Here is a 15932-nt window from a genome sequence, read left to right on the forward strand (position 1 = left end):
ATTCAAATGCACATGCATTAAATCCACTAAACACAAAAAAGTGGTTTGTTATCTGGCCTTGTGAGCATCATTCTGAGATAAGTGAAAATGTGGGCGTCCTTTATTCGTTTTTACCATAGTGAAAACTGTATCTTGTTCAGTGAAGGACCTTTTTTACTCTACTGGGCTAGAACTTTGCACTGTTACATTAGCTAGGTCTACTGTAAGCAAAAGATGGGGGGGCAAATACAGTTAGCGAACACACCAAAGTTTGGGTTGGAGCATACTACAGCATATTTTCAGTAATTGCACATGAGCTTCTGAGATACTGTACTAACATATGAGGAGAATAGGGTACCATTTATAAAAGTAATTCAGTTTTTACAAAATGACCAAAGACAATACTGCACAGAAAGAACCAGGAATTGAGCAATTTGAACAACAGTGCTTAATACGGAGCAACAGAGTTGTTATTAGACTATTCAAAAAAACTGTGACTACACTATATTACTACATCCATTGCCACCATTTCCTAATTTTAACAATATCTATGTGCAGTATATGGAAACTACAGTACAGTGAACTAAAACACTTTGCTAAATGCAGGTCCAAGGTCTAATTCCTGAAAGTTAGACACAGTACTATTAATACTGTAATTGGATACTGTATGCAACGTTGTTTTTAACCACTGTTAACAGAATATCATCTTCAGTAAGCACCCTACACCACGATGGTTAAAAAAAATCTAAAAATCATCCTTAAATCGTGGGTGTCAGCTGGTACTTTTTGTATTTGACTCCCGTTACTTCATCTTTTCCTTTCTCTTCAGAGTAGTCCCAGAACAAAAATGCCATTAAATAAAAAAGTGACATTCTCTGATTTAAGGGTCAACTAGGCAGATTTCACAGACCAAGAAGATAAGTGGGCCAGGGGTCTATCAGTCAGCGGATCTGTTGGGCTTGTAACCTGCGGCGACAGGTCCTTAACGCGCAGCGTGGACAGAGCCGTAACAGATGCCCAGCTAAGTGCCTGATTAAAACTTAATGTGCAGAAGGAGCCGTGTGTGACTGTGTGTGTTTTTCTGCAAGTGTGTGTGTATTACACAGCGTTAGGGAGAATATGAGATGGGCGCCAGCCCTCCAGCGAGACAGGGGCCATGCCAGCTGCTTCTCTCCCCAGAGACGGAGCCCTGAAGCTGGGCAGCGAGGCAGAGGGTAGTCAAGAGAGGCAGTAGGGGGTGATGGCACAGTCACAACACAAGTGGCATATGTGACGTGACACTCCACTTTTCAAATAAGATCTCATTTTCTAATTATAATACACGTACACACACACACAAATACACAAACACACACACACACACATTACATTAAAATCACAGAACAATGGTGTGTGAACGCAGTTGTTGAGAATTAAACGCAAGTGCCAACTACCAAAAGCGCAAAATTTGCACACTGTTGCTGGTAATTTTAGAAATCAACAATGTGGAGAACTTATGCCTGACATCTGCCAAATGGCAAACATGTAGTGATGAGTGGATGGCAAACGGTTAAAAGAAAGTTTAATTGATTCGACCAGACATCAAAATGCCCCGAAAAGGTAAAATAGATCAAATGCTGCCCTAAATATTCTGTTATTTAACTGACTCCAAAACACTGAACACCTCCTGCTTCATGTAAGTTGGCATGTCAACCAGCAACAGTGAACATGACAGCTCTTTGCATGCTCGTGAGCACGTGCACACCATACACACTGTGTGTTTTTGTGTGTGTATGTGCAATTGTCTGGCAGATTTAGCCCTTGGTTTGCCTAGTGCTAGTTTGTTTGAAAAGTACAGGTGTTCTTCATTTCCGGATCAACAGTAAACATTGTTGCGTTCATTCATAATGATAATGAACATAACAGTTTAAACGTTCAATGAGCACAGGGCTTTAGACGAATGAGTGTGTGTGTGTGTGTGTGTGTGTGTGTGTGTGTGTGTTATGAGTAGCTCCATGGGTCAACAAGCCAGCAGCCAATAATTTACCCACTGACAGAAAATTTCATCTGCCTATCATCCACTCCCTCCTTCCCTCTCTCTCTCCATTCCTCTCTCACTGATTATGCTGTCAATACGGTGCGGATGAGAGGAGCTGACAATTGACCAGCCTGGATCAATATCAGCTAATAAGCATGTCAGGAGAGAGGAGAAAAGAGCAAAGAATCGACTGGGAGAGCGGGAGACGGAGAGACAGAGAGAGAGAGAGAGAGAGAAAGAGAGAGAGAGAGAGAGAATGAGTAAGAAAGTGACGGAGAGAAAAAGCCAGTTTGATCCAATTCGGCTGCTTGGCGTGTGGAGGTGTAAGTGGGATGATTGGCCTGTTATTGCTGGTTTAATGTTAGGCAATCAGAGTCCTAGTGGTCTAGATATCAACAAACATCCATCAAATTGTCCCTTCTTCTTCTTGATACCACCACCTGGGCCTTGCCCCGCCTGGACCCTGACAAACAATACGACAACAATGAAAGCCGAGCAATGTTACCGTTTCAAACAAAACCAAGGGAGGTTGAATTGATAGCCTCGCACTTGCTTCACAAGCCAAAAGAAAACACGCCTGTTTGGGGGAGTTTGTTTGTGTTGGGGAGATCCTCACTCATTTTATTTTTTTGATTTTCCTTTCTTTCCAGCCTCTTGCTGTCTTTCCCTCTGGCAGAGGAGCATGCCGTTGTTGATGGTGATATAATAACACAGTCAGGTGTCTGTGGCCAATTCCCTGTCATTTGGACTTTTGCGTAAATCACCATGTATTTTTCTCTTCTTTTCTTTTCAACTTGCTTTCTCTATTTCACCGCACAATCTTCCTTTTTTTCCCAAGGTGTCATTTTCTTTTGCTCAAATTACCTTTTTTTGTGGCCTGCCAGGCACCACAATGGATACTGATGGGAGCTTGTCTGTGTACTGGCACAACTAGCCAACACCACTTAGTCTAATACTGCCTATTAAAGAGGAGCAGGAAGATACATGACTGGCTCTAGATTGACTGAAATGTTGTTTGACTAACTACCTGATTGACTGAATTTGGAAAGACTGCTATGTGACAGAAAGCCAACCTAAATTTGACTGACTTGCAGTGTGTCTGCATGACTAACGGTTATTTTGAACTGAACTGAATCAGTCAGTGTTCCTGTGATACAAGCTGCAGCAAATAGGAAAAAGGATATGATTCAGTTCTAAGCTGTGGGGAAACCAAGAGGTTGTTTATTTATATATTTGAATTAAGTGTGTTTATTGCAAGTGGACTATAATTGAAATTTAGAATTTCAGAAACCTTTTTTTCTGACCAGAGGGGAGGATAGATGTATAGAAGAGAGGATGTACAGTCATTTGTTGACTAAAAATGTGTAACAAGTTAGGCTGCTGCTCACCAATGATTTTAATTTGTTTTACCTATTATGTAATGTAAGCATGTTTAACATTTTCATGATTTCAGGCAACTCAAAATCATAAAAGTCAATGGTGACACAAAAGGTGTTTACCTCATCAATATTTAACCAAAACAACTTAATAATCTTAATAATCATAACGTAACGATAACCTTAACTAAAGTGTTTTTGTCACTAAACCTTACAACAAACAGGATATTGAACACACAACGCAAAGAGCCCAGTGTTGTCGTGTGGTGTGTTCATCCACCACGACTACCTCCCTACGACTGCTGTGTGGTACAAGAACACATAGTACTGGGAGAAACTGCAAAAAACACTACCAGTGAGCATAATCCATAAGGCAATATTTCCTTCGAAACCTGCAAAACCATTTAGTTGTGCAGAAACATATTTCTTGGGTTGCCAAAGAAATATTTTGTCATGGTCAAGGCTATTGGGAAGTATTCTTGTTCAATCAGGAGACAGAGACTTCCCTAAATTTTTGTATCTGTAAAAGCACCGTCAATTTGACAGAGGGCTTTACTGTGCGACCCACAATTTAAAGAAGAGAAATGTTAAGACGAGGATTAGAAAGGCAAACAGAACAATGGAAATATGAAGAAGAAAAAAATGTTTTCTTAATGTCTCAGTTACCAGAAATTGAAATTATAATCCAACTCTGTATCTGAGACCCGAGGAAAGCTGTCTGATCTGTAAAGGGACTTAGTTGTGTAAAGCCAATTAAGTCCTCTGATAGACAACTGTCAACAAGCAAGCTACATGGATAATGAGTTGGTTAGTGGGAGAGGTTCAGGTTGGAAGTGTCCCCTTATGAAACAAGGTTGCCAAAGAACATATTTTTGCATTTTTGTTCCTTCCCTTTTATCCAGCATTGTCCAAGATTGTCGTTGTTGTTTGTTCGGACCCCAACAGACAAGTCGTCCATCACCTTACCGTCTTTCCTAACATATGCTGTCCCCCGCCGGACATTTTAATCATCATGCAAAGCCCCCTGCCTACATATTCAGCCAGTGTCCCTGCTAGGACCAACTAGACAGCATGTCCTGCTCTCCTACACATGCTGATTGCAACATGGACGTAGTGATGAGTGATGGAATGAAGGGAACGGACGAGGAAGGAAAAGGAGGACGGCAGCGTTATTCTCATTTACATGTTTATAGCTCTGCGGTAGGGAGAGGAAAGCGCTTGTTTGCGTGTGTTCGATGGACATGTCCAATTATCAACCCTGTTGTTTCCTCAACAACGCTCTCTGACTGCTCAACATCCAAACAAGGACAGCCAGACACACAACCAAGCCAGCTGTGCTTGCTGGGAAAACAAGCTGGTTAGTGTATTACGGGCTGCTTGTGAGCATAAGGGTCATATGTCATATGGCAGGTATGGAGTAAGCTGTGCTTTAATGACAGCTGTGTGTGTGTGTTTGTGTGCATGCGTGTGTGTGTGACACAAAAAGAGCGAACAAGGTTAATTCATAAACACCAGACACACTGGATGAGACATAACATATGCCATATGGCAAACATACAAACTCAAGCATACGTAATGCGTTATTTCCATGTTAATGCAATCTCCCCTTCCCCATGACAAGAAGAATGATTGACAGAGCAAGAAAGGTTAGAGCGGGCAGTAAAGAAAGAGAAGAGAAATGTTGAGATTTTGTATACCAAATGCGTCTTCTTAACCCCTCCAACCCACAAATGCACAATCATGCACAGAGATAAAAATGAAACAATTTATTAGAGTGTTGCCCCCCGCACAAAAAGAAAAGAATGAAAACGAAGACCCAAAACGCGAGCTACAAGAAGGCTAACCACGCACTCACGTGCCATCTGATAGGCCTCTCGTCTCCTCATTCCTCAGTCACCCTCGCAACTCCAACACACACACACACACACACACACACACACACACACAAACAGTGGATGGGAGGAGAGAGAATATTAAAAACAAACAAACAGAGAATTGACTTGCTGAGAAGAATTACAGAGGTACTGATTACATCTGACCTCTCACCTCTGCTGTCAAAAAGCGCTCATCTTGTTCTCTCCTGCATTTATGTGTCAACCCTCATCCCCCCCACCTCTTTGCCACATTGTTAACCTCTGACGTTCCTGCACAGGATTTTTTTTTCACGGATGAGGCTGTTGTGTGTTGCTGTGAGGAGTATTCTTGTTTAATCAGGAGACAAAGACCACCCTAATAGTGGTTCCTCAATCTGCGTATCTCTAAAAGCACTGTGAATTTGGCAGAGGGCTTTATTGTGCTATCCACAATTTAAAGAACAAAAATATTAAGATGAGGATTAGGGAGGAAAACAGAACAATGGAAATTTGAAAACAAATGTCCTCTTAATGTCTCATTTACCAAAAATAAGAATTATAGTCCAACTATGTATCTGAGACCCAAGGAAAGCTGTCGGATCTCTAAAGGGACTTAGTTGTGTAAAACCATTTAGGGCCTCCCATAGACAACTGTCAACAAGCAAGCTACCTGGATAATGAGTTGGTTAGTGGGAGAGGTTGAGGCTGGAAGGGCCCCCTTAAACCAGTTGCCTGTTTTGGTTTGACTACATGTTACAACAGTTACTGTAGATAATGCCGTGCCCCATTAACCCTTCCAGTCAGTTGCATTGGGGAGGCTGAAGCTTAAACCCCTTAAACGTGACGTAAAGAAATGTCCCCTTAGCCTTTAAAATTGGAATGGGCAGCAACAACTGAAACCACTGTTGGTTAAAAAAGAAAATCGCAGTTCACAAGACCACAACTTCCAGACAATGAAACATAATGCTATTACTTAAACCTTAATTAACACATACTTGACTTGCTAAACCTAGGAATAGGGGTGTGAAGACACACTCAGCTCACGAGACAAGACGCGAGATTGCGTTCACGAGAAGGAGACGAGAATCTCTACACTATTTTAAAGAAAACGTACTTTTTGAATTGCTGGGCATTGAAACAGTGGGCACAACTGGAGTAACATGTGCACACGCATGTATCTTATTCAATTTTAGCCTCTTTTATGTTCATGAGTGTTTTTAATTTCTCTTTAATGTTTTATGTAAAGCACTTTAAATTGCCTTGTTCCTGAAAGGTGCAATATGAAGAAAGTTCTGTCAGCTTCACCAGCATTGTGTGTGTGTGTGTGTGTGTGGGTGTGTGTGTGTGTGTGGGTGTGTGTGTGTGTGTGTGCGCTGATATTGCAAGACTACTTTTGACCTTGACAAGAAATATTGTAACGTTTTAATTAATGTTGCAAGATCTCATCACACCTCTAGTTAGGCAGACTTTGTAAGTTATGAGGTTTTTTTACACGGCTTGGTTGAATACTTGATTCTGATTGGTCAATCACTGCATTCTGCAGACTGCTTATTCTGAATAACAGACCGTTGTTAAGCATAACAGACCGTTGCCATGTATAGAAGAGCGTTGCTATGGACTCAGTTTTAAACACTTTGGAGCACATCCATCAATTTGCAAAAAGAAGCCTGGTTATATATCAGTTGTGGCAAAAAGTAGGGAAATATGGAGCAAGATTAGGCAGCAGGTTTGGTGAGGTCCTATCGCTATATCTTCATATAAAGTAAAGGTAACCTCACAGTAACTTCAGCCGTAAGGACAATAGTTACATTTTAACATTGTGTCTCCATGTGTGTCAACATGGACTGAGCAAGAAGGAAACAAGACTCAGTTTAATGTGAATGATAACGCTAAGTAGGCTACAGAGTTTACATTGCTATGGATGCAGTGTTCCAACCATAGAGACTGAACAGACTTTTTCTGTAGCAGAAGTAATGCAATTGTTTTTAATAAATCAATAAAAATCCTTTTCAAATCAATATTTTGTGTCAAATTTGTGATTTTTTTGGTAAGAAGGCGTGTAATAAGTGGGATAATGTCGAGCGAGTCGGCTCATTATAGAGAAGGCAACCCCTTCAGGCTGATACAAGACCTCCTGCGTCACCCAGGCGGGGTTGTATTTGCTATAATGATGAAAATGATCCCTTACTGAACCTTATGTGCTCTTGTGTGCCATATGTTGCATTACCAAAAAGTGCAAAACATTTTCATTATTCATACATTATGCCTTCATGAAATCAAAATTGTTTTACTACTCCTCAACAAAGAATTAAATATGTTCTACATAGATCTGATACATAAAACGGACACAATGTACGTTCCCATTAAAGGATAAGGCTGGCAATATTCTATATTTCTTATTGTCAACTAATGAAAAACCATGAAAATCCTGTGTTTCTGGAGTCAGTCTGTAAATACTTCCTGACTTCTGTTCTATGGCACTCAGCCTCCCTATTTCGTACTGAAGTAAATCTTAAAAAACATTTTTTTTTAAAGCTGGGGACAGTTTTTACCGTCTTTAGTTAAACAGGAGTACAGTGTGTATGTTGGAACCTTTTTTCAAATGCAGATTTGATACGTGGGATTGACCTAATCTATACACACAATGTTCCACTTCCGGGATTTCGCCGGTGCCGCCAGAATTTCGGCCTGATGTCCCTCATTTAGGCCAGATGTCCGCTGCCTTAGGCTTTCTTTGTGTTGGCATTTTAAACTCCAGTCGATTAATGAGGACTATGGTTAACTGCTCCTCAGATCTCTGCAGGGTAAATCCAGACAGCTAGCTAGAGTATCTGTTGAATCAGAACTTCTACGACTAAAACAACCTTTGAACGTACACATGTTCCTCCGAAACAAGTTCCTACCCGAGGCCATTTTGCAGAGGCCCCGTTTCTTTGCCGTCGTTTTGTCTGGCGCTTAACGCCGCACGACATGATTGTAATTAGTTTAGAAAAATGCCAATGAACCAGGGCACATTCTTCTTCCATCCTGGAATGCTGTGTGGACTCGCCAGACCCTCTTTTACAGCGCTGTGGAGGAGGGTCAGACAATGCAAGACTAGGATCAAACTAAACTACAGTAGAGTGTGATTGTTGGTAACCAATTAACACAGACTTGGTTGAAATGACCGGGAATGCCCACTAAAACAAAATTTTCGTTCATCCCAGGTGGGAAAACAAACCATTCAAATTAATGAGCGTAGACCTTGACCTTTACTCTTTGTCAAATTCACAATTGTTTTTTTGCTCGGTAGAATGCCAAAAAGTTGTTTTGTGGTGTCTCGCGCCTCTAGTTAAAAAAAAAATCCTGGTCTTAAGTTTAATACACTGCCGAAAAAACAGTTGGTGTTGCTGCAGGTTTAAAAAATTAAACTCAGATCTGATGGGGCTTTTCAATAACCCTCCAAGATCACAACAAAATAAGCCTTTGTCGCTCCCTGATATTTTATGATGTAAAACTACTCCCACAAAGCAACTTGTGAAAAATGAGAGCCTCCAGGGACCTGTAATTCTTCACGTTGTCCTGCGAGTAGATTCCTGTGTGATATAGCACATTGCCAAATCTTGGCTAATGTGAACGCTACTAACATCAATGCTACAGTCAAAACTGTAACAGTTACATGGAATTTATTCATTTAACATGCTAAGACATATTTGTCTTTAATGTCATAGCTTTAATGAACGTGGGACACAATATACTGTTTGATGACCCTGGGATAACGTTACTGATAATACAGTCAGATTGAATAATCTAAGATTAGCTAACTGTTAAGGTTAGCGGTTTCTTACCTGGAGAATCAAAAAGGTAACAAAAAATGGCAGGAAAACCCTCTGGTCATTTTCCAGTCACATATGCTGTATGGATAATCCGAACCTAATATGGCTCAGTTTTTTAGTTTTTTTATATACTGTATATATACTGTGTGTGTACATATAGCTATCTAATGTAAAGTGCTTTTGAGTAGGCCATAATGGGTTAACACTATATTTTTCCGGTCAGGGGCAAAGGATTGTTTTCCCCCCCAGCTGTGACCAGTCACCGACCAAGTGTATGTCAGTCAGTGCAACAGTGTGACTCACTGATGTTTTTTTTATAGTTTTTGAACGAAAGAAGTCCATACCACAGAGGAGTGCCCTATATCAGGTTTTGGCTAGTTGTTACTATCCAAGATGCTGTCTAAATGATGTCTGATTGTGAGTGGATAAAGTTAGCCTATAATACACTACATTTGTCCCTTTCACTGAACCTTATGTTCACATGCAATAGACAAGAGTCTATCCAGAGTGTTTTCTGAGCTAGTGCTGAGGGAGTTTACACTGTGTTCACAGTGGAGCTGATCAGAAACATATCACTGGCGCTCAGCCGTCTGAATCCTGTGACCCAGATTGTTGGGCCTTGTATTTCTCTCTCTCTCTGACACACACACACTCACACACACACACACACACACACACACACACACACACACACACACACATATACACACTCTCTCTCTCTGTGTGTTTCTAATGACAGCAGTGTGATAGTTAACTGGTGCTGAAGTGAAGTTGTGGTAGTGTGGCAGAGGCTGATTGGGCAGCAGTCACAGCTGAAAGGCTTTTATCCTGCATGGTAGAAAGCACAGAGATAGACATGCACAAGGACTCCTGAGGGACATACACACACTTTCTTTCTTGCGCTCTCTCTCACAGACACACACACACAGACACACAGACACACACAGATACACACACACACACAAACACACACCGGGAGTAGTGGCAGTCGAAAGGAGTATAGTCAAGTGTTTGTTGGGCCTGAGGAGGCAGAGAAAAATAGAAGAGGGAGGAAAAAAAGAAAGAGTCTGACAGAAAGATATATAAAAAAAAAACTCAGGATGATGATACTGTATGTTCCTAGACGATAACCGCTTTTTTTCTTTTCTTGTTCTTACCCAGGGGGCTTTGCAGCAGTCAATGGGTCTACCGGTCAGTGTACAGATCAATGGAGCTCTTCAGACCAGTGCTCTACAGCATGATACCACATCCTAAAACAGCTTTAGAGTGGGAATAACAGCACTTTATCATAATGCTTGAATATATCATTTTAGTCTTTGCTTTGTGTTATTTTCAGGAGTCCTGCAAAAAAATCAAATTGACTATTTACTAATCTAGGTTCAATGGCTTTCAATGCCAGATCGGGTACCTGGTTGAAAGAACTCTTTTTTAATCAATGTTTTGATGATTCATGATTAATATGACAAAAGTGCAGTTTGATGTGCCTCAGTCTACAGGGATTTCTGGTATGAGGCCTGAGAATTATGCAGCTGTGTTAACACAGAGATCACAGGCTAAAGAGAGGGAAAACAAAGATGAGACTATAAAACAGCAAACCAGTTGTCCGGCTATTACTAAGTTCATTCTCATTATCAGTTGTTAGCAGTCTGGGGTCGTCCTTTAAATCCTTGTGCAGACTGTAAACACATGATTATAAAATAATGAGGGAAGATATGGATAGTCATGCAAAGTAGGGCAAACAAACAGATTATCGACACTCTATAGGTGTTTCCTTTAGACTTCAATGAGAGTCAGACGCATCTCTACTGGCAGTCCGGCCCAATTTTCTTTTGCAAACTGCTCCAATTCTCTCATATTTGAAGTGTGCCTTCTTCCAACTGCTGTTTTCAGATCCCTCCAGAGGTGTTTAATGGGATTTAGATCTCATTGCTGGGTACTCTAAAACAGTCCAGCGTTTTATTTTGAACCATTTCTGGGTGCTTTTTGGTGTGAGATTTGGGTAATTGTCCTGCTGAAGGACCCATGACCTGTTACAGAGCTTTGTGACACCAGGTGAAACATTGCACTTCAAAATACCTTGGTAAAGTCTAAATTTGAAGATGCCCTGCACAGATTCGAGGCCACCAATACCAGAGGCTGCAAAGCAACCCCAAAACATCAGTGAAGCTCCTCAATGTTTTACGGTCGGTAGTGTTATTTTCTTTGAAGGCTTCATTTTTTTTGGTGTAAACCTCTCTAATTTGGGCTCATCTGTCCACAGGACAATCTCCCAAAGGAGTTTTGTTTTGCACTTTTGCAAAGATTCAGCTTGCTTGTGTCTCTCAGCAATGGGGTCCTTCTGGCTCTCCTACCATAAAACCCCCTTTTATTTAGTTGGCGATGGAGGGTGCCAGTTGAAATGGTTGTACCTTGTGTCTAACAATTAGTTTGAATCTGTTATGCAGTTCTCCTAGGCCCCTTCTCCATTATTCCAATATTCCTTCTAATCTTTGGTCACTTTTTCTCTTGCGTCCTTTTGCAGTGATGCTGGCTGCACTACCTTGGACCTTAAATGTCGTATTAGCATTGCGTCCTGCTGATGCAGGAACAGCAAGGTCTCTGAAAATTGACTTGTAGCCTTGAGATTGTCCATGCTTGGCTATCATCTTCTGTCTGACCTCTTCAGACAACTCTCTAATTCTTTTTTTCTTCACCACATGTGGGTTCAAGGTATTTTTTCTTTTTTAAAAGGCAGTGGCTCAGGCAATAGGGAGATGGGTTGGGAACCGGAGGGTCTCTGGTTAAAGTCCACATATAGACCAAAGTATGGTGGTGGACTGGTAGCTGGAAAGGTGCCAGTTCACCTCCTGGGCAAGGCACCAACCCCCCAACTGCTCTTTCTATGGGCAACCCCCTCATCTCTCCATTAGTGCATGCCGAAGTGCATGTATGTGTAATTCAAGCATGTGTGTAATAATGTCAATTGTAATTTCCCCATCATGCAGACATTATTAAATATATCTAGTAAGTATGCACAAATAAGGAAGACTTGAAACTCACGATTGTATATACCACTAACAAGTTTTCTGTTTTAATGGCAATATTCATTTAAAGTTTACATGGCACTTTGACTAAAAGTTAGCAATACGGATTTCTGTACATTTCAAAATACATTTCTACTTCAATCCCTACAAACACAAACACGCACAGAGCCACCTCAGGGAGTACAGAGTGTAGCTAGAGGGCCCATCTAGTAGTGTTTCTCCCTCGCTGGTTTGACTATGGCACTTATCTGCCTACTGCAGAGAGAAGAGAGCAGATACCACACAGACTCTGTGCATGAGTGGGAGAGAGTGAGAGTTTGAGAGTGTGTGTGTGTGAGCGCGCACGCACGCATCTGTTTGATATCATACTGTACTGTATGTGTGTCTTTCCACGGTATGGGTTTATCTGTGTGCATGAATAGGTGTTTATACGGTTTGTGTGTGCGTGTCTGTGTGCATTTGCCATTCAGTGTTCAGCACAGGAGTGTTTGTTTCACTTTACCTTTTCCTCTTATCTTGACATGCAAACCCCTCTGTGTGAAGGTGTGAGATGTGAGTAGTGGCGTCTGACTGTGAGGAGATTTGAGCTGTGGTAATATTCAGGTTTGGGAACCTTCTCTCTCTGTAGGATTAACCTCAGATGGAAAAGATCTGGCCCGCGACTGTTGACAAAGCCACAGTTATGTATGATACAAGAGCTCAGCAGATGCATGCCATGTTGAGGCCAGACCTTTCATAGGTATACCAGAGATGCTGTACATTTTTTGTGCATACTATAGTATGCACAAAAGAGAGTATAGTATACCTGGCTGCACACTGTTTACTGATATATCAGTAAACAGTGTGCAGCCAGGTTAGGTTAGGCATAAGGAAATTGTGAAGGCCATTTCTCACTATTTTCTGACATATTGATTTCCAAATAATCGGCAGAATCACAGACAACTAACTGAATACATTGCGAACAGTAGTTGTAGCGCTAATCAATTTTATACTTGAATTCCTTTATGATTTGTTTTGCTTCCTTTGATTCAGCTGTGTGTTTATATTTTGTATCTGCCTAAATATTTGTTGTTGGTACTGTGTATAGGTACATTGAGAGCTAATGAGAATCAGAGTCAAATTCCTTGTTTGTGTCAAACTTGGCCAAAAAAGTTGAAACTTTGACATAATGCAAAAATAAATGATCTCACTTATCTGATGTACTGACAAAAAAACTCAAACTAAATTGAAGCTGTGCATTTTTACTGACGAGAGAAACAGAGAGAAGAGAAGACAGGTAGAATCAAGCTAGTCAAAAAAAGTAGAATAAAAGAATGTATTCTGAAAACACATTTGTGTTCTGGGATAAGGGCTATGGCTGTATCTTTGGTGTGTGTGTGTGTGTGTGTGTGTGTGTGTGTGTGTGTATTTTATGTGATAGAGAGTGAGCGAAAGAGAGAGGGACCACCATGGGTCATCCGTCCATCTGTCCAGCCAACGGTCAATTTGGAGCCAGAGAATAGAGGCATTGAGTCAGGTAAATGGCTGGCGAACACAAAGTCTATGTGTATGCGCTCATGTGTGTGTGGGTGTGTGTGTGGGTGTGTGTGTGTGTGTGTTCCCCCACATTGAAAGGCAACGGCAAGTCAGACCAACTCTATCACTCTGAATGAATAGGGACACCCAGGGATGAACGGATGGAAAGAGAGATGGAAGAATGGGAGAGGAGAGGCGGAGAACGAGGAGTGACAGGTGGAGGTTATCTGGCCACGGAGAGACGGGACGGGAGGCACACATGGGAGAGAGGGAGCTATTGTACATTATTAGCTGGCATACAGTAAAAAGACCTCATTCATGCACAAACACACACTGGGCTTCAGTGAATAGACATTGCCATCAGGGATCACAGTATACTTTCAATAGTCAGTTCATGTGCAAGTATTCTGTAGCTATTTCAAGTTCTGTTGAAACAATATCTTGAAGGTAGGTCTTGTTGACTTAATAGATTGTCAGTCCTAAATCATTGGAACATAAATACTTTCCATAAAGTGCAACTGTATGTCCAAACTGCTGCTGTCAGTCAGAAACAATGTCATTAGAGATTATACTTTTGGAATTGTTGTTTCATTGATAAAACCATTTTAAAATTGATAAAAGAGCCTTAACATTGGACAATTGGTTACAGTTCAATCAAATATTATCAGAAAATCCAATGAAAACTATGTGATCATCTTTGAGAGCCAATTTATGTTTGAGACATGTTGTGAAACCACAGGTTTGTTTACAGTAAGCACGTGCAGGACTTTATATTAATTTTTTTTAAAGAAGTAAGTTTATTGTGTGGCTCTATCAGACTCATAATATTTATTACTTTTGCATTGTCACGTTAATACCTAGTAGTGGTTGCTCGGAGCAGTTAACCTTGTCTGTTATGTCAACTGGAGAAATATGACAATTTAAGAGCTGTTTTCCTTAAAATGAATTTACGACAACCTGCATAAAGACGGAGCAAATTTAAGTCCAGCCACATGAGAGGGGAAAATAACTATCTGCTCTCCATTGACTCCTATTGCGTGAAGGTGCCTCTTTACCTCTTTATCAATTCTGTCTGCCAGCATACAACAGAAAAATGCCTAAAAGCTGCTATGTGCAAACATAATAAAGAATCCTTAACTGAGTTTATATAAGCTGTCGAACCCCCAAAAAAAAGCTTTTAGGGAGACATAAGTGGATGCAGACATATGGAAAAAGAACGGGAAGACTATGGCATCCTCAACTAACATTATGCCTTTTATGTTTGCAGCAAATAGTTTTTACAAAGTCAAATTTTCAAATGACAGTTTTGGCATAACTGTAATTCTGTAACTTAAGCTAAATCATTTTGACAGTATGCAACTTGTGTTATAGTGGAATGTGAATAAATCCCAAAAGCTATGCAGCTTTATGATTACAAGTGCCTTAGCTTGCAAACACATAGCTAACATTAGTTTACATTATCTAATGTTTTTAGCTTCAGGCATGCCCTCAGTTGCATATTGTGGCGCCGATTGTTTTCCCCTCTGGTGGACATTTCATGAGTATGACGTAATGCGCGCTTGAATAGCCTTGTCAACCATTAGGCACCATTTTGTGTTGGCAATTTTCTGGCTCTGGCAATGACGTCTTCATTCTTAACCCCACCAAAGGTTGGGTAAAGTTTGGTTGTTTTTAAAACTAAGAAAACCCATCAGTGAGCACAAGATCCGTTGGCATGAGGATTCGGGAACGATTTAGAAAGCTACCATCAGATAGCAGTGATGGCGAGAAACTCAAAGAGATGACTTGTGCAATCTAGGTGACTGTTCAACTTTAAGACAAGAGCACAAACATCAACAATCTCAAATAAATAGGCCTGCATAAATAGACTCAGACATATATGTTCACACAAATATCCCAAGGTTAGCAAAACACTCATTTCAATTAAAAATGATTATGCTTCACAGGCGGCTCCTAAAATAAACTTGCTTGCCATCTCTCTTTTTCTCTCTTTCAGAATCTGTCTGGCATTTCTCTCGCTCTCTCAATGATTTGTGGCCCTTGCTTGGATCTTCCTTCATTTCCTTCTCCTCCTGCGGGGTAGTAACTGTTCATCTCTGTCATCTCTCTCCTTTTCTGCCTCTCTTTTCCTCTCTCTCTCTCTTCCTCTCTCTCCCTCCCACCTCAGGGCCACTCCAGTCTAAATGGAGTGATTAGTCTAAAGTGGGTGCTGTCAGTGAGATCATCCTAAGATAGAGTCCTATCTGGAATGACCTGAGCCGACAACAGACCAGCTCCAGAGAGACAGAGAGAAAGAGAGACACTATTAAATGTTCTATTTGTGACAGCTGGCTCCAGGCTCTGCCACAGCCATG

General features: G+C 40.9%; 1 protein-coding gene across 1 annotated transcript in view; it reads right to left on the minus strand.

The window, feature by feature from the left end:
- The window catches only part of camkmt (calmodulin-lysine N-methyltransferase), a 102855-nt gene that overhangs the window by 53511 nt on the left and 33412 nt on the right, over positions 1–15932 (minus strand). The gene's annotated exons all lie outside the window — the stretch shown is intronic.

The sequence above is a fragment of the Etheostoma cragini genome, chromosome 17 (genome assembly GCF_013103735.1).
Source record: "Etheostoma cragini isolate CJK2018 chromosome 17, CSU_Ecrag_1.0, whole genome shotgun sequence".
Lineage (NCBI taxonomy): Eukaryota > Metazoa > Chordata > Actinopteri > Perciformes > Percidae > Etheostoma > Etheostoma cragini.